This window comes from Pinus tabuliformis, chromosome J (genome assembly GCF_031772625.1).
Source record: "Pinus tabuliformis cultivar Carrire ecotype Pingquan chromosome J, CPIR1, whole genome shotgun sequence".
In the NCBI taxonomy this organism is placed as follows: Eukaryota; Viridiplantae; Streptophyta; class Pinopsida; order Pinales; family Pinaceae; genus Pinus; species Pinus tabuliformis.
Window position 1 is genome coordinate 223,522,837 of NC_142295.1, and position 23,748 is coordinate 223,546,584.

At 36.8% G+C, this 23,748-nt stretch overlaps 1 pseudogene; it reads right to left on the reverse strand.

Moving 5' to 3' along the window:
• Nucleotides 1–1,296: 1,296 nt before the first annotated feature.
• LOC149226523 (ubiquitin-conjugating enzyme E2 2-like) lies at nt 1,297–23,099 on the reverse strand (annotated as a pseudogene).
• Between the last annotated feature and the right edge of the window lie 649 nt (nt 23,100–23,748).

A 23,748-nucleotide genomic window follows, 5' to 3' on the forward strand; every position in this document is an offset into this window, starting at 1 on the left:
CTTGTTTTTGAAGAATAAGCTTTCATCTCTCAAAATGGAAGCAAACAAAAATATAAGCAATTTCATGTCTCGTGTCAAATATTTAAGGGAAAAGTTAGGATATATTAGTGAAAAGGTGTCTAGTATTTACTTAATCACAATCATGCTAAATGGCTTAGTGCAAGATTATCTATTTTTTTGTTTCAATTATCTCAGCTAGAGAGAAATGCCCTACATTTAGTAAATTGACAAGATTTTTTATACAAGAGGAAGAGAGGATGATGAGCTTTGATTTGGGCTCAAATAGATCATATTTGGCATTAGTAGCCAAGGTTAAACAACCATACAAAGGAAAACCATGGGAGAAGAACATAGGAGGCAATATTTCAAGGTGGAATTTGTTAAATTACAGTGTGTTCTGAAATATATTCAAGATCACTATGTTATTGTCACACGTACCATAGTTGGAGGGTGGTATAACCTGGATGTGACCCAGATAAGTCATCAAGCATTGAAATCTACAACAATGTCAACAATAGAGTTATGAAATCGAATATATGCCATCTAAATCACAATGATTTAATGTTACTGTCAGGCCAGGCAGTAACTCTCCATCGGCAGTAAAACTGATTCGTTTATTTCATTAGGTAGCTATTGTTATATACATGAATGTGACTGATCAATTCATCTTCTTGATGACTATTCACATTCACCCAATCGCAGAGGATTAGGTGTCAACATTGCCCCCCTTAATCTGAAGGGATGTTGGTGAGTCCAAGCATCGTTCTGAATCTTTCAAGCTTTTCTCTTCCAAGAGCTTTGGTGAAGATGTCTGCAATTTGCTCATTTGTGGAACAATTACGGAGATGGATTGTTTTGGCCTCAACATGATGTCGGATCAAATGATATTTAGTATTGATGTGCTTTGTACGATCATGGAATTTTGGGTTCTTGGCCAACATTATTGCAGAGGTGTTGTCAATCATGAGTGGAGTTGATTGTACTTGTTTTACCTGCAAATCTTCAAGAATTTTCCTAAGCCACATAATTTCTTTCGTTGCTTTAGTTGCTGCCACGTATTTTGATATGCAAACGTTCCTCTGCCATATTCTCTGCTAATGCGTTGATTTCTCTCTGGTGTCAAAGCGCTTCATACTGCGCTGCTAGTCTATCCTCTCGCTCTTCTTTCTTGTCTGCTGCGGCTCCCTTCTTGGAGGAAGTCTTCTGAACGTTTCACAGTCTCTGACCATGAACGACTGGATTCTATCGTTCGAGAAAGCAAAGACGGAGGCGGAACCTTACATACAAATACTACATCTACTCCACAATTGAACGCTGGTGCTTGTTGAGCGCCCACTGGTCAATATTTCCAGTTTTTCTCCTTGGTGTCCTCTCGGCTCTCCACTGTTCTGCTTTTAACCAGCGCTTCTGTCTGCCCTCTTCACATATATGTTTTCCGAGTCTCCGTTCTGCAACACATACAATTGAACACTGGACGCAGTTACATAATTAAACGTTGGACGCAGTTACATAGTTGAACACTGGACGTTGTCACATGGATGCATTCAATCATCTCTATGGTAGGGATAGTTCTGACTGGCAAGGAGAACTATCCTGAATGGTCTCGGATGATAAAACACACCCTCATCTTCAATGAGTTGTGGAAAGGAGCGTGTGTAGGAGAAGGAGACAATGACCCAATGCAGCCTACATCAGACAAAGAGCTCGTCATTTGGGAAAACAAGAACAACAAAGCCTATGCATCAATCACAACATCTGTAAATGAAGAAGTAAGTCGCCATATTTCATCATATTCAACTGCCTTTGAAGCTTTACAAAAGTTGAAAGAACTCTATGACTCACATTCTGCACTTGAAGTTGTTCAGCTCATGATTAAACTCTTCACTCTTGAACTAAAAAATAATGATCCTCTTGTGCTTGCATCTAAAGTAAAGTCTATAATGCATGATATTAAATCCACTATGGTTGAGTTGGATATCCCTCTCATTGCTTTTCTCAAGGCACTCTATCCTACCTACTCCAATTATCTTGAGTCTTTACAAGCAAATGGAAATCCTAAAGATATAACATTTGACGCTCTTGTGAAAAAGTTTGCTGAAAGAGAAAAAGCCTTTGGAAAGAAGACAGCTCCTGAATCTTCTGAAGAGACTGTGTGCCTTGCTCATAAAGAAAAGCATCTTGCTCAAGATTCTACAAGAGGAAGAGGTGGACCAAGAGGAAGAGGAAGATACTTCAGAGGTAGGGGGGCAAACATTCTCAAGGAGAAAAGGCAGATCTGCATTGCATTCGCTGCAAACGAAATGGATCACATGATGCTTCTACATGCAAGCTACCATGGGACAAAATTGAGTAGAAAAGAAACCGGCAGAAAGGTAAAACTGATGATACAGACAAAGGTAAAGCACCTGAATCCGCTCACTATATTGAGGCACAATGTAACATTAGAGTAAATGAAGATTTGTTTAATGCTTCACTTGCTTCTTCGAAAAATGATTGGTTGCTTGATTCAGGAGCAACCTGTCATATGACTCATAGAAAAGATTTTTTCGAAGATTCACTGACAATGTTGATGGAGCAGTATACTTTGCAGATCAGTAAAAAATCAAGCCATTAGGGCTTGGCACAATCAGGCTTAAATTTCCTGGTCTTCCAGACTTTCTTCTGGATCATGTTCTATATCTCCCACAACTCAAGAGAAACTTGTTGTCCTTGGTCCACATCCGCTAGCAAGGTCACTCCATTCATATGTTTGATGGCAAACTTGAGGTAAGAAAAGCATCTGATGACTCGCTTTTCATGAGGGGAATAGAAGAAGAAAGTCTTCTCAAACTGCAAGGAACCTCTTCTCATGCACAAAATTTCTCATATATTTCTCATCATGAAGAAGGTACACTTCCATCAAGTTTATTATGGCATGCTAGATTTGGACATTTAAACTATGACAGTCTCCGCTTATTGAAGAAAAATGGTGTTGCTGGTTTGCCTACAATTCCTAGGAAACATAAGCGATGTGATGCTTGCATTCTAGGAAAGCATAGCAAACAGTCTTTTCGTGATTCACATTCAAGAGCACATAGGAATCTTGAACTCATTCATTCAGATTTATGTGGTCCAATGCATGTTCCTTCTGCAAATGGAAATAAATATATCGTGACATTTATTGATGATTACACCAGAATGTGTGGGGTTTATTTATTGAAGAACAAATCTAATGCTTTTCAAACATTCAAGAATTTTCATAATTGGATTGAAAATGATGCACAATCTCATATTGGATCTATTCGCACTGATAATGGAAAAGAATATACATCAAATGAATTTGAAAACTATCTTCGCGAACATGGGATCAAACATCAAACAACTGTACCTTATAATCCCCAACAGAATGGTGTAGCAGAAAGAATGAATAAAACTATTTTGAATATGGTACCATCCATGCTTTTCTTCAAAAATGTAAAGATAATGTTTTGGGCTGATGTTGTTCTATGTGTTGCATATATAAAGAATAGATTTCCATCTAATGCTATAAGAAACAAGACTCCTTATGAATTGTGGTATGGACATGTTCCTTCGGTAAAACATATCAGGATCTTTGGTTCCACCTGTTATGCTTTGATACCAAAGGTACATAGAAACAAACTTGGTGCTAGAAGTCGTAAGTGTGTCTTCCTGGGGTATTCAAACACCTCTAAAGCATACCGCCTCTATGATGAAGTAAATAAAAAGTTTGTTGTATCTAGAGATGTCATTTTTCTGGAATCATCCAAATCTAACAATGTTGTTGAGCGGAAACTTGATCGCTTAGATAAATTCAAAAAAACAAAATCATTTCAAGAATTTGATAATCAGATTCCACATCTTGAAGGGAGGATTCCTATACTAGATCAACATGTGGAATCTTGTTCTGAAGAACAATCTCCCCTACATGAAACTCCAACAACGGATGATGCTTTAAGTGATGTAATTTATAGAATTGGGAGACTCAATCTTGATTCAGTCCCAACACAGCCAACAGAGCAGCCTGGACCATCTGAGAAAGGTCCCCGAAAGTGGCTGACAAAGACACTTGAAAGTGTTCGTCCTGAAAAAATTGGAAAAACAGGAACCAAAAATTCAAACCGACAAGATGGAGGTGATGTAGATGACTCTAATTCACTTGTTGATATGGATGTTACTTATGATTGTGAATTGAACTTGTCTACAGATTTTGAACCAACTTCCTTCAAAGAAGCTGCTTCTCATGATGAATGGAAAGAAGCAATGCAAAAGGAGTATAATGCCCTCATAAAGAATGGCACTTGGAAGCTGGTTGATCCTCCATTTGGAACCAAACCAATTGGTTGCAAGTGGGTCTACAAGAACAAGTACAAATATGATGGCTCACTTGACAAACACAAAGCTAGGCTTGTGGCAAAACGTTTTGCACAGAAGGAAGGGGTCGATTATGAGGAAACTTTTTCCCCCATAGCAAAATGGGCCACCATCCGGACACTCTTTGCACTAGCTGCTCAGAACGGTTGGAAAGTCCATCAAATGGATGTAAAAACTGCATTCTTGAATGGAGATCTAAAAGAGAATATTTTTATGTCCCAGCCTAAAGGATTTGCTGTGAAAGTACATGAACATAAAGTATGCAAACTTGTGAAGTCCTTGTATGGCCTCAAACAAGCACCACGAGCCTGGTATGAAAAACTAACTAAGCATCTTCTGAAACTCAGCTTCAATCATTTTGATCTTGATGATGCAACTTTATTTGTCAAGAAATTTGGCAAAACAGTTATGTATCTTGTGGTATATGTAGATGATCTTTTAGTGACAGGGAACAATGAAAGCTACATTGCATCCATAAAGAAGGAATTGGGGAAAAGTTTTGAAATGACTGATTTGGGCTATGTTCATTACTATCTTGGCATTGAAGTAACCCAACATCCAAAATCCATATTTCTTTCTCAAAAGAAATACATTGGAGATTTGTTAAACAAATTTGGCATGACAAAGTGCAATCCTCTTTCTACTCCAATGAAACAAAACTTAAAGCTCACATCTGTTGAAGGAAAGGAATTTGAGGATGCATCAAAGTATAGACAGCTTGTAGGAAGTCTCATCTACCTCACTACTACCAAACCAGACATTTCATTTACTGTTGGAATCCCCTCCAGGTTCATGCAAAAGCCTTGTGAGGGACATTGGTCTGCTGCAAAAAGAGTTCTAAGGTACTTGAAGGGAACTCAAGACCTTGGAATCAAGTATACACAGGTGGACAACTTCAGCTTGATTGGATACTCTGATTCAGACTTCGATGGAGACAAAGAAACTGGGGTATCTACTTCAGGATATGCTACGAGTCTTGGATTAGGAGCTTTCTCTTGTAGATCACGCAAACAATCAGTTCCAGCAGATTCCACACTAGAAGCAGAATACGTGGAACAACAAACATTTATGGGCAGAGCGCAGGTAAAGGAATATGGCGCAGGTCTCTATAACTGAAAATGACAGACACAGAGGGCACAACTAATTGTATGGAGGAGCAACACAAGTATTATTAGAGTAGACAAGGGAGTTACAAGGAACATGAGCTAAAAAAGCGCTGGCTCTGATACCATGTTAGGCCAGGCAGTAACTCTCCAACGGCAGTAAAACTGATTCGTGTATTTCATTAGGTAGCTATTGTTATATACATGAATGTGACTGATCAATTCATCTTCTTGACAATTGTTCACATTCACCCAATCGCAGAGGATTAGGTGTCAACAGTTACTTTAAATGAAAATAATGGTTGAAGGTCTTATTGTTATCAAGAATGATCATGCTGAATGTGAAGCACGTGTACTTGGAAAGGAACATAAATAATAATTTCCTATATTTAAGATAAAAAAGGTAGAGGGAAATGGTTGATTTAATTCAAACCCTTTTATGTGGACCTATGAAAACTAGATCTCTTGGTGGAGAATGATATTTTATTATTTTTGTTAATAATAGATCTTGGTACAGAGGGTTTTATTTCATAAGAATTAAGAATGATGTTTTTGAGCACTTTAAAGACTTCAAGAGTAGGGTCGAGAAACAAATTACCAAGTGCATAAAAATTCTTATATCTCAATAAGGCGAGAATATAAATCAAGAGAATTTAATCAAGATTGGAAAATCAATGGGATACGACACGAAAGACTTAGACCAAGAGGTAAGTTAACATATAGGTATTGATTAAGGGGATGTTTCAAAATCATAATCATGACATATGTTCATATTCAAGTTATGAAATATTGGTCAGCGATGTAGGTAGGAGATAAATTAATAGTCAGAGGGAGTAGTTGATAATTAACGTACCAACTATTGAATCTGCAACTAATTCAATGTATAAATTCAATTTATTGGAATGCAATATTCAGGGTTTTTTGTTGAGTGTTCACCTCTACTACGTCTATCGCCATACTCGGTGAAGTTGAGCCTTGGAAAATTCCTTACATTGAGTAGGGATGTTATGTCAATTCCTTTGAGAACCACAACAAAGATGCAAGATTATCTTATAAACATCTTCATAGTTCGGAGGAGGAGCTCTAGATAGTCATAGATATTAAAGGTCAACATTTCAAAACTAAGAGAATGTGAGTACATACATGTTGATTATTTTTAGGGTACATACTTCTTTACTATTTTTCAGGGCATGATCGTGGTGATCAAACACTGGCTGACATTTCTAGTAGCCATGATATTTGTTGTGATTTCCATATTATAGTGGGTTGATCATTTGTATGGGAATTCAACACTCGTGGAGATGTGGATTCTCCCGATTGAAATGGAATTCCATATTTTGTTGGTGTTTTAATATCTTTTTTATTTTGGTCATATCGAAAGTGTCTTTAGTGTCAAGTTGGGTTGCCCTGAAGGTGGATCAAAATATTTTTATGTGGAGTTGATGTTCTTCTGCATGCTGTAATCCTTTTAATGGATTTTTTGATGCCATATTCAAGCTGTTAGGCTTATATTTTTTAAGAATTTCAAAAAAATGGGTTTATCTCAATTTCAGTTTAGTCTTCTCCTCGATCGTTTTCACTACAATAGAAATTGATGCTGAAGGAGATGAAGTTGTCACCACTTCGGACTTAGAAACACCATTGCAGAGGTTTGTAGACGAATTCCTTGCATTGTATAGTGGTTTTTTCTTTCATAAATTCCTTAAATAGCTTTGCATCTTAGTTTGGAGTTCTTATTTGAATAGATGTGAATTTACAACTCTCATTAGCCTTGTTTATTTCTTGTCTATTGCTTGGATGCCTTATATGGTTTTTTTTTTTATGGTCTTATCGTCTTGGGTTATTTTGTCATATTTAAAGTTATGGTCATATGTTTTGTTTAATGGTTTTAGTCAACACATTTGTTAGTTGAAGGTGGTTTATTTTGTTTAAGGATTTGTTTTGGTTCTTAATTAAAGTTAACTTTTTTTTGGGAGTATCCACCTGGTAGATTTAAAATTCAATCATCTTCCTTAAAGTTTGTTGAGCTTGTTTTTAGACATAAACATGCAATATTTACTTTAGCACTCTACAACCCAATATGGTGGTAGATCTCACATAAAAATGTAAACACGAACATAACATTTAAAAATTTTAATCTAATGTCAACTGAATTTAAAAACCAACCTTATTATTATTATGTAGAAACACAATATAAAATTAAAATATGAACAATAAAAAACTGCTACGGTAAATGAATAAAAATACAAATTAACAAGAGGTATGGTAAATAAATGAAACATCCTTTTATACTTACTCCAGAGGTATGGTAGATAAATAAAACCTCTTTTTATACTTACTTCAGAGGTATGGTAAATAAATTAAAATATAAATAATCTAAAGCTATGGTAAATAAATAAAAACTCTTTATATTTACAAAAACTGAAAAAATAGGTTTTCTTTGAGTGAAGCTTATGGGCGAAATACCATGGAACAAATTATTATTAATACCGTGGGCCAAATACAAAAAGAAAAAAATTGATCAAAGTTGATCAAGAGGAGTCAAGCTTGGGCTTTCTCCCCCTTTTCCCAAATGCTCCAATGGTACCAAGGCCATGTCAACGCATCATCCACATCCATTTGCACGGAATTTTCCATCACTCCCAAGCCTTTCCCACTCATTTTACTCATTTTCTTGAAGTGCTACAAGAAAGTTTTGTTTTTCTATAGGAATCCCAAAATACACAGGGAATATGCTCAATAAATTTCGGAAAATTCGAGTGCATACTTTTCAAGAATTTGGCCTCCATATCCTATAGTAATTTTCTATTTTTCTTTTGACTTGTACATTAGTTGGGAGATGGATTTTATGGAGAGGTATATAAGGATGATGGAAACATGCTCAAAAAAATCCAGGTAGATATAATTTTTTAGGGATATTGGCCAAAAAATATTTGGTACATGATTGAAACAGAGTGATATAGGATTGACACGGAGTGGCAGAGGAAGCTAGAGGGCATGGGAAGGGGAGGAAGATTCAATTTTTTTCCATATAGTGGAAATAAAATGATTTTATAGAATCCCTTGATATCCATCCAATCCATCAGCCTTCTTTTTTCTCCACTATCCCACTAAACATCCACAAAATCTCACCCTCCACCTCTATTTTTACCCATTACTATCACGAAAAGGTTTTAAAATTACCATTGGAAATTTTCCCATGAATTATCAATATTTTGGAAGGCAATAATGAGAGAAAATTATAAACATGAGGGGACTATGTGGTTTTTATAGGATGACACACAGTCTTGTAGAAATCTGCATAAACCCTAAAGGATCTGTTGTAGTGGTTGCAACACCCTCCAAAATTTTGTCCTCAAGGATATGTTGTAGTGGTTGCAACACCCTCAAAAAATTTTGCATCCATCCAATTTAAGAGCCTCCTTTGAGAGTTTTACCTGATGGCTACATGCATTGGGGTTCACTATGCGAGATTATGTGAGTCTTTGCACCCACCTTTCTTGATCATTCCACAAAAAATTTTTGCATGTTGATGTTAATGCCATGCTTGCAACCAAGTCATACTCAAGGTATTCACTTCATGTGTACATGTTGTGTTCGTTGAAGGTCTTGGAGGCCTTATATGGATTCTTTTATGGTGTTATCATCTTGGGTTACTTTTCCATATTTAGTGTTATGGTCATATTTTTTTGTTTAAAGTTTTTCGTAAACTCTTTCATTAGTTGAAGGTCGTTTATTTTGTTTAAGGGTTTGTTTTGGTTCTTAATTAATGTTAACTTTTTTTTGGGAGTATTCGTGTGGTTAAAATTAAATCATCTTCCTTGAAGTTTGTTGAACTTGTTTTTAGACATAAACATGCAATATGTACTTTAGTGCTCTACAACCCAGTATGGGGTTAATATTTAGTTTAAACCTCTAAGATCTAGTATGGGGGTGGATCTCACATAAAAATGTAAACATAAATGTAACATTTAACATGTAATGTTTAGCATTTAAAATTTAACATTTTTAACCTAATGTCAACTCTATTTAAAAATCAATCTAATTATTATTATTATGTATAGACACAATATAAATTTAAAATATGAACACTCAAAAAAGAGGTATGGTAAATAAATAAAAAATACAAATAAACAAGAGGTATGGTAAATAAAAAAAGAGATATAAATAATCTAGAGCTATGGTAAATAAATAAATCATCCTTTAATATTTACCTGATATACCTCTTCATATTTTCAAAAACTCAAAAAATAGGTTTTATTTCAGTGAAGCTTATGGGCCAAATACCACGGGAAAAATTATTATTAATATCGTTGGCCAAATACCAAAAAAAAAATGGATCAAGTTGATCAAAAGAAGTCAAACTTGGATTTCTACCCCTTTTCCCAAATTATCCAATGGTACCAAGGCGATGTCAATTCATCACCCACATCCATTTCGATCAAATTCCCATCATTATGAAGCCTTTGCCACTCGTTTTACTCATTGTCATGAAGTGCTACATGAAGGTTATGTTTTCCATGACATTTCCCATCATTCCCAAGCCTTTCCCACTCATTTTACTCATTGTCCAGAAGTGCTACACGAAATTTTTGTTTTCCTATACGACTCTCAAAATAAACAAGGCATAAATTGTTTTGATTATATCTAAGAAATCATGCATTATCTTTATTACTTCTTTAATTAAGAGATGTATAATAATGATGGAAACATGCTCAATAAATTTTAGAAAATTCTAATGAATAGTTTTTGACAAATTGGCCTCCATATCCTATAGTCATTTTCTAATTTCTTGTGACCTATGCATCCGTTGGGAAATAAATTTTATGGAGAGGTATATAAGGATGATGGAAACATGCAAAAAAAAAATTAGGTAGATATAATAAATTGTTTGAGAGATATTGGCCAAACAAACTTTGGTACATGATTGACACATACTAATATGAGATTGACACAAAATGGTACAAGAAGTTGCTGAGCATGTGAAAGGGAGGAAGATTTGTTTTTTTTCCATATAATGGAAAGAGACAGATCTTATAGAATCCCTCGGTATCCATCGAATCCACCAACCTTCTTTTTTTATCCACTATCCCTCTAAACATCCACAAAATATCACCCTCCACCTTTATTTTTACCCGTCACCATCACTAAAAGGTTTTTCAATTACCATTGGAATTTTTCCCATGAATTATCTATATTTTGGTGTTGAAATTTGGTACCGGAGGACAGGTGGTTCCCTTAGTATTTGATCTTTGGCCTAGGGAAAAGTGTCCAAAAGAATTTAATTTTTCTCCTAAAGTGACTTTATAATTTTATAAAGTTAAATCTAATTTAAAAGTGACTTTAAGTGATAAAGTTACTAAGTCTAATTTTAAAGTGACTTTTATAAAGTCAATGAAAAATTAGAAAGGAAAAGTGACTTTGGAAATAAATGACTAAGTGGGTCTTTATTAAAGTGGGGTGAATTAAAAAATATAAAGTGAAATTTAAATGAGCATTTAATATCAGCCATTGATCTAAATCTATTTCAGCCATTGGATTTAGAGATCACTCAAAAGTCACTTGGATCATCCAAAAGTCACTTGGAGTTATATTAAGGGAGGAAAAGGAGGAAAATATCACATTTGATTCAATTCTTTCATGAGCAGATTGAGAGAAGGAGAGCAAGAGAGCAAGAGAGATTTCTGGGCGGTGTAACAGCTGCGGAGTATCAGCAGCGGTGTATCAGCAGTGGTGTAACAGCAGCAGAGTATCAACAGCAGTGTATCAGCAGCAATGTATCAGCAGCGGAGTAACAACATCGGTGTAACAGCTGTGTAGTAACAACATCGGAGTAACAGTTGCAGAGTAACAGCAGAGGATTAACAGCAGCAGAGTATCAACAAGGCTGACATAAGTTGTAAAAGTCTGTTTGCTGATTTTTTTGCTGAACATTTCTCTTACTGTAAAAAGGCATTTTCCAAAAATAAAGAAGAGCTCTCATACTGGTTTTCCCCAAGAGTTGTAGGGGGGTTTTCTAGGGTCACGTTGACCAAAATTCTCAGTTTTTAAATGTGTTTTAATGGCTGTTTATTACTGCTGATTTTTATTTCTGCAATTTCCAACATTTTGTAAAATTTCTAGAATTTGTGTTTTCAGCAAATTTATTTTTTCAGCTTGTTAAATGTATGGTTGTGGGAAAGGGAATTTAACTATATGGGAGAAATAAGGAGAAACTCAAAACCGGGGTGGGAAAACAAAAATTTCTACATGGTATCAGAGCTTGAGTGCTGAAAGGCAGTTTGGGACAACAAAGGGAAAAATCACAGTTGCTGATTTTTCACTCAGAAAATTCCAGCAGGCTGATTTTTTCATAAACAACAGTTTTATCTTTACTACAGCAGTGCTATTTTTCAGTTTTAGGACAGTAGGATGTCATTGGGATTGAGGGTGGAGGATAGGCTGGATGGGCATATAAATTATAGCGTTTGGAAGGAGAGAATGCAGAGTATCTTTGAGGAGGCAGAAGTCTGGGATATCATGGTGCATACCACACAAAACCCTGTTGTTGTGCCTACTGATGCTACTTAGTTGACAACTTATAATAAAAAGAACAACAACAGTAAGAGGCTGATTCTAGACGGAATCAAAAAGCATTGCATTCCTCATGTGAGAGGAAAGAGCAATGCCCATGAGATGTGGACAGCATTATCCAATCTCTACTAGAGTACCAATGAGAACCGGAAGATGGTCTTGAAGGAGAAGCTGAAGAATATTAAGATGGGTAATGATAGTGCAGCTGGATATCTCACAAAGATTACTAATGTGAGAGATGAGTTGGCAGCGATTGGAGAGGTCGTTCCACCCACTGAGTTGGTGCGGATTGCAGCGAATGGCCTCCCTCCTCCATGAGTGAACTTTTCTGATGGGGTTTTTGCATGTGAGACCCTTCCCACATGGGAGAGGTTTTGGGATGATTGCATTCAGACATAGATAAGGAAAGGTCAGCTTGGGGTAGCCAAACCAGTTGAGCAGGATGAGGATGTAGCACTGGTGGCAGGAGGCAAGAAAGGCAAAGGGAAGAAGCAGGCTTCCACGAGAAGTGGTGGGGGCAAAGGCAAAGGTAAACGTAAACAGGGGAACACACAGAAGGACTATTCCAAGGTGAAGTGTTGGAATTGTCAAAAGATGGGACACTATGCAGTTGTGTGTCCGGAGAAGAAGAAGAAGAAGAAGGGGAAGAACCAGGACATGGCAGCTTCAGCAGAGATTGAGGACTTTGCTGGTCGTTTTGACTGAGTGTTTACGTTCACTACATGTGAGTCCTCTAGTGCAGGATCACCTGCCACATAGGTTCAGAGGGAGCATGCTTTTCCCTCGATTAGCGGAGCATCTTCTGGTATCTGGATGTGGACAGTGGGGCTTCACGTCATATGACAGGAGTCCGTGAGTACTTCTCAAAACTTTCAGAGAGTGGCACTGATATTGAGGTAGTACTCGGTGATGACAGAGTTGTTAGAGCAGTCGGGGTGGGGACAGTGACATTTCAGAGGGAGTCCAAACCTCCCATGAAGGTGTCAGAGGTTCTTTATGTGCCAGGGATGAGGAAGAACCTCATATCTGTCTCAGCTTTGGAGGACAGAGGATATGAGGTACTGTTCAAGAGAGGACAAGTGTTGATGTATCCCAGGGGCACTCCAGCTGATTCAGCTAGAGTGATAGGTGTACGCCATGCAAAGGTGTACAAGTTTGCATTCCAGCCCCTTTTGGCATTAAGCAGTAGTACCGACAGCAGAGCTAGCAATTCTGAGCTATGTGAGATTTGGCACCACAGGATGGGACATATGTATCATGGAGCCTTGAGGACATTGCAGGAGATCACTACAAGTATGCCAGATTTCAGTACTGATCACTTTGATACTTGCAGAGGTTGTGCGATGGGAAAGTTTGCCAAATCCCCTTTTCCCAGCAGTGACAGCAGAGCGACGGGGATACTTGATTTCATTCATTCCGATGTGAGCGGTCGGGTGTCTCATGTTTCCTTGAGTGGATACGAGTACTATGTTTTATTCATCGATGATCACTCTAGGAGGACCTGGATTTATTTTTTGAAGACCAAGAGTGAGGTCTTCAATAGGTTTCAGGAGTTCAGAGCTCTTATGGAGACTCAGACAGGTCGAAATATCAAGTCCTTGAGGTCGGACAATGGAGGAGAGTACACCCTTGGAGATTTTTTTGAGTATTGTGGGGAGGCAGGCATTCGGAGGGAGTTCACTGTTCCTTACAACCCCCAGCAGAACGGGGTTGCGGAGAGGAAGAACAGATCCATCATAGGGGCTGCCAAAGTCATGTTACATGATGAGGGGTTGCCATTGTTCTTGTGGGCAGAGGCCTGCAACACAACTGTTTACTTGCAGAACAGGAGTCCGCATCGTGCCTTGGGGCACATGACTCCAGAGGAGGCTTTCTCCGGGAAGAAGCCTGATATTGGTCATATTCATATCTTTAGATGCATTACATACTCCTATATACCCAAGGAGAAGAGGACCAAGCTAGAGCCCACCACAGAGAAGGGTATCTATGTGGGCTACAGTAAGACCTCAAAGGCCTTTCGGATTTAAATTCCTGCAGAGAGGAGAGTTGTTGTCAGACAGGATGTGAAGTTCGAGGAGGACAGGCCCTTTAGGAGGTCACGGGAGTTAGAGTATCTGGATCAGCCAGACCCTCAGCAACAGTTGAGTCAGTCACATGGATCTAGTAGGCAGGGATCAGGAGGACCCAGAGGTACATCTATGAGGATGTCAGGTCCGTCAGTGAGTAGTGGCTTGCTGAGTGAGAGGGGTGGTGCTCTGGGTAGCATGCAGAGCAATTCACAGAGCAGTTCACTAGGGAGTCCATTGATGGACAGTTCACACGGTGCCTCAACTTCTATAGGTTCAGGTGTAGGAAAGAGGATAGCAGACAAACAGTCAGGAGTTCAGGCTACTGATGGTGATGAGGAGGAGGAGTTTCATTCTCCTATGGGAGAAGCATGCTCAGGGAAGAGAAAGCCCAAGCGGCTTCAGAACACCTTGAGAGATGCCACATCTCTTGCTAAGCTGAAGAGGCCAGTCAGAGAGAGTAGACCACCTGAGAGGTTTTGTAGCTATATGGCGATGGTTACCAGCATCCTTGACTCTGAGCCTTCTAGCTATGAGGAGGCAGCTAGCCAACAGGTGTGGAGAGAGGCCATGCAGGAGGAGTATTCTTCTAGCATGAAGAATGATGTTTGGGAGGTGGTATCGAGGCCTGAGGGAAAATCGTGGTTACTTCCAGATGGCTTTACAAGGTAAAGCATTCTGTAGATGGCAGCATTGAGAAATTCAAAGCAAGGTTTGTGGCTAGAGGGTTCTCCCAGGTAGAGGGAGTTCATTATGAGGATACCTTCACTCCCGTGGCTCAATATACTTTGATCCGCTCCATTATATCGATAGCAGCAGAGATGGGTTGGAAGATCCACCATATGGATGTGAAGACCACATTTCTCAATGGTTTCATATAGGAGGAGGTGTACATTGAGAAACCACAGGGCTTTGAGGTGCATGGGAAGGAGTCCCATGTGTGCAGACTGAAGAAGGCCCTTTATGGCCTGAAGCAAGCCCCCAGAGCTTGGTACTCTAGGATAGATACATATTTGCAGGGAATGGGTTTCGCAAAGAGTGAGGCAGATCAGAACCTTTACTTTATTGTGATTGGTGAGGAGCCTCTCATTCTGGTGCTGTATGTGGATGACTTGATCATTACAGGTGCAGAGAGACTCATAGAGCACTGCAAGAGAGATCTTGCGACGGAGTTTGAGATGAAGGACATCGACTTGATACATTACTTTTTGGGTTTGGAGGTGTGGCAGGAGGAGGGGCATTTCTTCCTGGGGCAAGGGAAGTATATTGTGGACATCCTTAGCAGATTCCACATGGAGGATTGTAGACCCATTTCGACACCAATGATCACCAAATCGAAGAAGCTTCATGCTTCGGATTCCGAGTTGGTGGATCCCACATTGTACAGGAAGCTGATTGGTTCCTTGATGTATTTGGTCAACACTAGACCAGATATCTGTTTTGCAGTCAACACGATGAGTCAGTTTATGTGTGAGCCTAGGAAGGTTCACTGGGTGGCTGCAAAACACATTTTGCGATACTTGGAGGGGACAGTGGATTATGGTCTAGACTACAGGCAGGGAGATGGAGTGAGATTGGCAGGATACACTGATTCTGATTGGGCATGTTGTGCTTTTGATAAGAAGAGCACTTCAGGGTGCTATTTTGGGTTGGGTTCAGCAGTAGTGTCATCGTTCAGCCGGAAGCAGCAGTCAGTAGCATTGAGTTCAACGGAAGCAGAGTATATGGCAGCCAGTGTAGCTAGTTGTGAGGCTATCTGGCTTCGCAAGATGTTGTTTGGCTTATTTGGTCAGCCGTTGAGACCTTTAGTGATTTACTGTGATAATCAGAGTTGCATTAAACTCACGGAGAATCCAGTATTTCATGACAAGTCAAAGCATATCGGGATCAGATACCATTTCATCAGAGACAATGTTCAGAAGGGAGTTGTGAAGCTTGAGTATATTTCCACTGATGAGCAGGTTGTAGATATCCTTACCAAAGCCTTACCACGGGGCAAGCATGTCTACTTCAAAGAGAAGATGGGTGTGGTGAGGAACACCTTCCTCGGTAAGAGGGAGTGTTGAAATTTGGTACCGAAGGACAGGTGGTTCCCTTAGGCTTTGATCTTTGGCCTAGGGAAAAGTGTCCAAAAGAATTTAATTTTTCTCCTAAAGTGACTTTATAATTTTATAAAGGTAAATATATTTTAAAAGTGACTTTAAGTGATAAAGTTACTAAGTCTAACTTTAAAGTGACTTTTATAAAGTCAATGAAAAATTATAAAGGAAAAGTGACTTTGGAAATAAATGACTAAGTGTGTCTTTATTAAAGTGGGGTGAATTAAAAAATAAGAAGTGAGATTTAAATGAGAATTTAATCTCAGCCATTGATCTAAATCTATTTCAGCCATTGGATTTAGAGATCACCCAAAAGTCACATGGAGTTATATTAAGGGAGGAAAAGGAGGAAAAGATCACATTCGATTCAATTCTTTCATGAGCAGATTGAGAGAAGGAGAGCAAGAGAGCAAGGGAGATTTCTGGGCAGTCTTGTAGCAACTTGAATAAAACCTAAAGGATCTGTTGTAGCAGCTGAAACACCCTCCAAAATTTTAGCCTCCATCCAATTTCAGAGCCTCCTTTAAGAGTTTTACTTGATTACTACATGCACTCAAGTTCACTCCATGACGTTGTGTGAGTCTTCGCACATACCTTGATTGACCATTCCACTAAAATATTTTGCATGTTGATGTCAATGTCATGCTTCTGACCATGTTCTTATCATACTCAAGATCTTCGCTTCATATGTAGTTGTTGTGTTCACTATTATAACATCTGTGTTTCTGCAAGATCACATATGCACATTTTCAATCGATCACACACTTATTCATTTTGCTGAATTTATGATGACTAGACTCCCCTCTAACAGTCGAACCATCACCCCGCCATCAACTCAACCGAATGTCACCCAAAACAATGCAGAAGCACCAAGAAGACCATTTCAAGCTGTGTGCCCATAAGTTGGTCAGTCAACCTTCCTCCTTGTCAACTGGGGAGTTTGACCTGATAGTCACCGTGGGACTGCCTCCCCTCAAAAATTGCGCAGGGGCTGCAAACCTTGCCCACTCCATTAACTGAGAAAATTTTACAGTTTTTCCAACAATCCCCCGAGCCAATCGACCAACTTCTCACCCAGAAAACTATGCAATTTTCATGAGAAATCCCTTTGATGCCTAGCAGTCCACTCAGCTCAAAAACTATGTAGAGGTGATTAGTTAACCTCCCAACGCAAATGCAGATTTTCATGCAAGTTGCTCCGCACAGCCGACTGCTAGTTCCCTCCAGAAATTGTGTAGCTTTTGCTTCCAAGAACTTGGTAGATGACTACCAGTTCCCCTCAGGAATTGCACATTTTTTGTTGCAATTTCCCTCCTGTAGTTGCACATTTTTGGCTGCCAGGCCGCCACTACCCGTTCCTTCCAAAAATTGCATATGTTGTGTTTTTCCAACCTTCCCACAGCTCGGACTGCTCCTCTCAAGAACTACACAGCTTTGCCCTCCAACTGATCCAGACCCCGCGGACAATCACTATGGATATGGATTACATTTAATAGAGAGATTGATTTATGCTCGTGTTTTTTTCAATGCTTTCCTATGAGTGAAGATAATTTATTTAAGTTTTTTTATGGAAATAAATTAGGTATTGTTAAAGGGTAAATAGGGATTTTAAAACTGTATTTTAAGAAATTTGGATTTTAGAAGTGTGGTAAAAGTGATTGTGGTGTAAAGTTTATCAGAAGAAAACTCCATCAATGAGATTTTATTTAAAGTGATTATATTTAAAAAAAATCATTGTAAGATCACTTTGGATATAGTGAATTTGGGTGCATTTGGATTTAGATATGGTATATTTGGTTGCAGTTTGTTGATTGGAGAAATATTTTTTGTCATCATGTAAAATCTTCTGGTTGGTAGTTATTAGAATGAGTTTTATAATCTTGATGGAGGAAATTATGTGAATGGGAAATTCAAGTTGTTAACAATTCTAGAGTTATCATTTGTCTTGAATTACTAGTGGTGATGAGCCCAAACCCACTATTGCAACTTATGCTCATGATTGGGAGAAATGAGAGATGAAAGCAAAGGTGTTGTTGTGTATGTATGTAAAGGATAACATTATTCCTCACATGAAATATTACAGTACATCCAAGGAAATGTGGGATGTTCTAAATGGCTTTTATGAAACGAAAAGTACAAACTGGATCTTGTTTTTGAAGAATAATCTTTTATCTCTCAAAATGGAAGAAAATGAAAATATAACCAATTTCATGTCTCGTGTCAAATATTTAAGGGAGATGTTAGGGTATATTGGAAAAAATGTGTCTAGTATTTACTTATTCATAATCACATTAAAAGATTATCAATTTTTTGTTTCAAATATCTCAGCTAGAGAGAAGCGACCTATATGTAGTGAATTGAAAAGAGTTTCTCTACAAAAAGGAGAGGATGAAGAGCTTTAATTTGGGTTCAAATAGATCATATTTGGCATTAGTAACCAAGGGTAAAACAACCATACAAAGGAAACCCATGGGACAACAACAAGGGAGGCAATATATCAAGATGGAATTTGTCAAATTATAGTGTGTTGTGAAATATATTCAAGATCACTATGTTATTGCCACATGTACGATAGTTGGAGGGTTATATAAGATGGATGTGACGAGGACAAGTAATCAAGCATTGAAATCTACAACAATGGCGCTGATAGAGTTATGACATCAAAGATATGCCATCTAAATCACAATGATTTAATGTTACTTTAAAAGAACACAATGGCTGAAGGTCTTATTGTTATAAAAAACGATCATGTTGAAAGTGAAGCATGTGTACTTGGAAAGAACATAGAGAAAAATTTCCTATACTTAAAGAAAAAAACGTGCAAGGAGATGGTTGATTTAATTCAAATTTTTATATGTGGACCTTTGAAAACTAGAACTCATGGTGGAGCATGGTATTTTCTTATTTTTGTTGATAATAGATCTTGGTACACATGGTTCTTTTGATAAGAATTAACAGTGATGTTTTTGAGCACTTTAAAGAGTTTAAGAGTATGTTCGTAAAACAAATTAGCAAGTGCATCAAAATTCTTAGATCTTAATACGGCAAGAATATAAATCAATATAATTTAATCAAGATTGTTAAAGCAATGGGATACAGCAAGGAAGACTTAGACCAACAAGCGAGCTAACATATAGGTATTGATTAAGGGTATGTTTCAAAATCATAAGCACGACATATATTCATATTCAAGCGATGAAATATTGGTCAATGATGTAGGTAGGAGATAAAATAATATTCAGAGGGAGTAGTTGCTAGTTAACGCACCAACTATTCAATCCACAACTAATTCAATGTATAAATTAAATTTATTAGAGTGCAATCTTCACTGTTTTGTGTTGAGTGTTCACCTCTACTAAGTCTATAACCATAGTATATGAGGTTGAGCCTTGCGAGATCCCTTACATTGAGTAGGGATGTTATATCAAGGCCTTTGAGAACCACAACAAAGATGCAATGTTATTTAATGAACATCTTAATAGTTAGGAGGAGCTCCACATAGTCCTAAATATTAAAGGTGGGCACTTCAAAACTAAAGACAATATGAATACATACATATTTATTATTGTTAGGGCAAATAGTTTTTTATTATTTGTCAAGGCATGTTCATGGCGATTGTCCACCGGCTGACATTTTTAGTAGCCGCGATATTTTTCATGATTTACCTATTATAGTGGGTTAACCATTTCTATGGGAATTCAAACTTTGTGGAGATGTGGATTCTCCTGATTGAAATGGAATTTTGTATTTTTTTGGGGTTTTAACATATTTTGATTTTGGTGGTCTCAAAAGTGCCTTTAGGTTCAGGTTAGGCCTCGTAAGGTGGTGAATCAATATATTTTGGTGTGGAATTGATATTCTTCTGCATGTTGGGAGCTTTTTAATGGGTTTTATGACTTCATATTCAAGTTGTTAAGCTTATATTTTCTAAGAGTTTTAAGAAATGTGATTTATCTCAATTGCAATTGAGTCCTCTCCTCGATCATTTTCTATACAAAAGAAATTGATGCTAATGGAGATGAATTTGTCATCCCTTTAGACTTAGAGATGCCATTGCAATGGTTTGGAGACAAATTCCTTGCATTGATCAGTGGTTTTTTCTTTCATAAGTTCCTTGGATAGCTTTGCATGATAATTTGGAGTTCTTATTTGAATAGATTCGAAATTACAACTCTAATTAGCCTTGTTAATTGCTTGTTTTTTGCTTGGAGGCCTTAGATCATTCTTTTTATCACCCAAATACCATGGGACAAATAATTATTAAGACAATGAGCTAAATACTATGATCCAAATATCATGTTTATAAAATTAGCATGGTAAATAAATAAATATGAAAGAGGTATGGTAAATAAATAAAAATATATCAAATAGGATTAGAAATATTCCAATTCTATGGGCCAAATACCGAGAACCAAATTATTATTAATACAATGCCAGAAACATTATTAATGCTAATATTATTATTATTATTAAATCTGATTTTCATATTAATATATTATAATATTAATATTATTAAATTTAATACCTTTGGATTAATACAATATTAAATTGGTTATATTGTAATATATAATAATGTACCATGATATATTTGTTAACTCTAGATATATATAGGAGGGAAGACCAAAGACAAAGTTAAAGAGGTGGACAGATAGGGGGATGTGGAGATAAAATGAAGGAAAGGGGGGAGGACAAATGGAGAGAGCCAAAGGGAGAGGAGTGAGAGAGTTAGAAAAGGGTAAGAGATGGAGAGGGAGAAATAAATATGGAGGTGGGAGAGAGGAGAGAGGGAGGGAAATAGTTAGAGGATTGGAGAGAGAGAGAGAGATAGATGGGGGAAGAGAGAGGGAAATAGTAGCAAAAGTGAGAGATAGGAAGGACAAAAGAGAGGACTTCAGAGAGAGGAGAGAGGAGAGAGGGAGGGATATGGAGATGGAGTTAGAGGGGTGGAGAGGGAGGGAAGAATAAATACATAGAGAGAGATGTTAAGAGAGACAAAGTAACAAGGGAGAGATGGAGAGAGAGTATGTATGTTTAGGGAAGAGATAAATAGACAAAGAAAGAGAGATAGATACTAGGGCCAGAGAAGGGGAAAGAAGTTGTTCAATTTTTTTTAAATATTGTCCTAAAAGCACCTTTTTGTAGTAGCTCACTAGGAAACTCATTTCATCCATTTTATTTCTAAGCTCAAGTTGAAAGTATGAGATGGGACTTCATAAACCAATAATTCCAATACAAATAATTATAATGACTAAATTAACATTTTTTATATTTACTTACTAAATTAATTAATTGATAACTCTCCCCTGCAAAGGTAGGGTGTCCAATAAAACTTAGAATTTAGAATTTAAATTTAAATTTAAAATAAAAATACCTTACATAAAATAACTTTTTTATGTGACATGTAGTTAACATAACTCGAATGCTTAGTTGTTTGCGATAGTGAGAATACCACTCTAATGTTTTAACTATGGATGATGTTAAAATAATAAACACATTTTGAAGCTTTCTCATTGCAAAATGAGAAACCAATCATAAGAAAGAAATGTCATAAATTTTAGCGTGATTTTAAATGAAGTGAAAAGTAAATTCAGCTTACTTGATAGAAGATTTGATGTTATTAGTCTGCACTAAAGCTATCATGTGTATTGAACCATTGATTGTTAAAAGACAATAATTTCCATTTTTTTTAATAAAATACCCCATGTTTAATATAAAATAATAATATTTTTACTTATTTATTTAAAAAAATATTTTAATATTATTTTGTGGTTAATGTTAACAAAACATAAATTTAATAAAATAGGACTATAATTGTTTCTCACGAACAACATACATTCAACAAATGTATATTGTTCTTAATAATTGTTTCTCATGATTTTTGCAAGTATCCAACAAAAATAGCAAAAAAACCAATGAGTAATTAAAACCTTAATTTTGCATCATTATTAATAATTATAAAACATATAATCATTATTAATAATTATAAAACATAAAACTATATAGCACTCACACATTTATTTGTAGATTATATTTCCCTTCTTTTACAATGCCACATTACAAGAAAAGCTCACAGCCAAAAATGTACCTGAATTGAAGCGAGAACTGTTGGGACATCGTAGGCTGGGCACCACTTGTCTTGCAAAATGTCCAAGCAAATACCACCATCTTCTTCATCAACTGCACATGACGAACCAAATATCACTTTGTTGATGATTACCAAAGAGCTTTTTAAACCTACGATCTGATATGCCCGGTAAGAGTTTGAGAAGAAGAAGGGCAGATTTCATTGTTCTTACAGCATCAAATACTATTAAATAAACGTAATGAATAATCAATTTGTATTTACTGAAAACTAAGAAATTAAGTTTGGGTAGACAACACTTACTATTTGGGTGAAACATCTTCGACACAAACCTCACCTTTGGAGGTGTGTTAGGGTAATTCTCCCTGAACTCGAGCGTTAGCTTGAATATGCCTACAAATTTGCGATACAAAACTATCAGGTTCAGTCAATCGAAATTTCTGAAGTAAACAGGAAGTCTTATTTTGTGGAAATACTAACCGCCATCCCATGGAGTGTCTGATGGCCTGCAAACAATGATGGACACAGATCAGTCAACTACTTGGATCTAATATGAACAGAAGGAGCGTATTCAGATGAATCGAAATTTTAGAAGCAGAGATATGATTATTATTATTTAATGATGAAGGAGAAATATAAAATTACAGAAACCCTAGTATACATACCCGAAAATAACGGCATCCCATATCATAAGATTGCCCTCTCGCGGTTCTGCGCTAACACCTGCAGGGGCGTCATCTTCCAGACTCTTCAAATCAGCCATCAGTCTCTTCATGCACGCGGTAGACTTACTGCCTCCCGCCATCCTGGTTCTCTAGATACCACAATTACTAGGATGCAACCATGATTATAACCATGTGAATACCCCATGTCTCTCTTCTCTATTTATAAACACTTATTTCCTTTAAATGTAGGCGTCGCGTCGTTACATCAATATCGTAGTTTGTCGTAGTAAAGCATATATGTGTTTTACACCATAAAGAGTAAGGTATGTGGTACGTGTAAGAGCAAAGAGACTAGTTAGTTATTCGTGAGAAATATAAAATAAATTAAGCTATATATAATACACCACTGGTAAATTTATTTTTATTTTTATTTTATATTTTATTAATTTTTTTAATAAGTAAATTTATGTGTGCCTGATATAATATTACATAGTAAAAAAGTTTGAGTTTAAAGTGAATATAGCTTAAACATATAATCACTACTATTGGTAGAATGTTGTATTTTATAAAATAAATAAAATGTAATTTTTATGGAAGTTTAATATGGACACACATAAATAATAAGTAAATTTATACATGTATATATAAAATTAAAATGTAAAAAAGTGTGTGTTTAAGGTGAATATAGGTTACCTTACAACCATTATTATTCATAGCATGTTGTACTTTATAAAAGAAATAAAATGTAATTTTTATAGAAATTTTATATGGAAACGTATAAGTTGAATA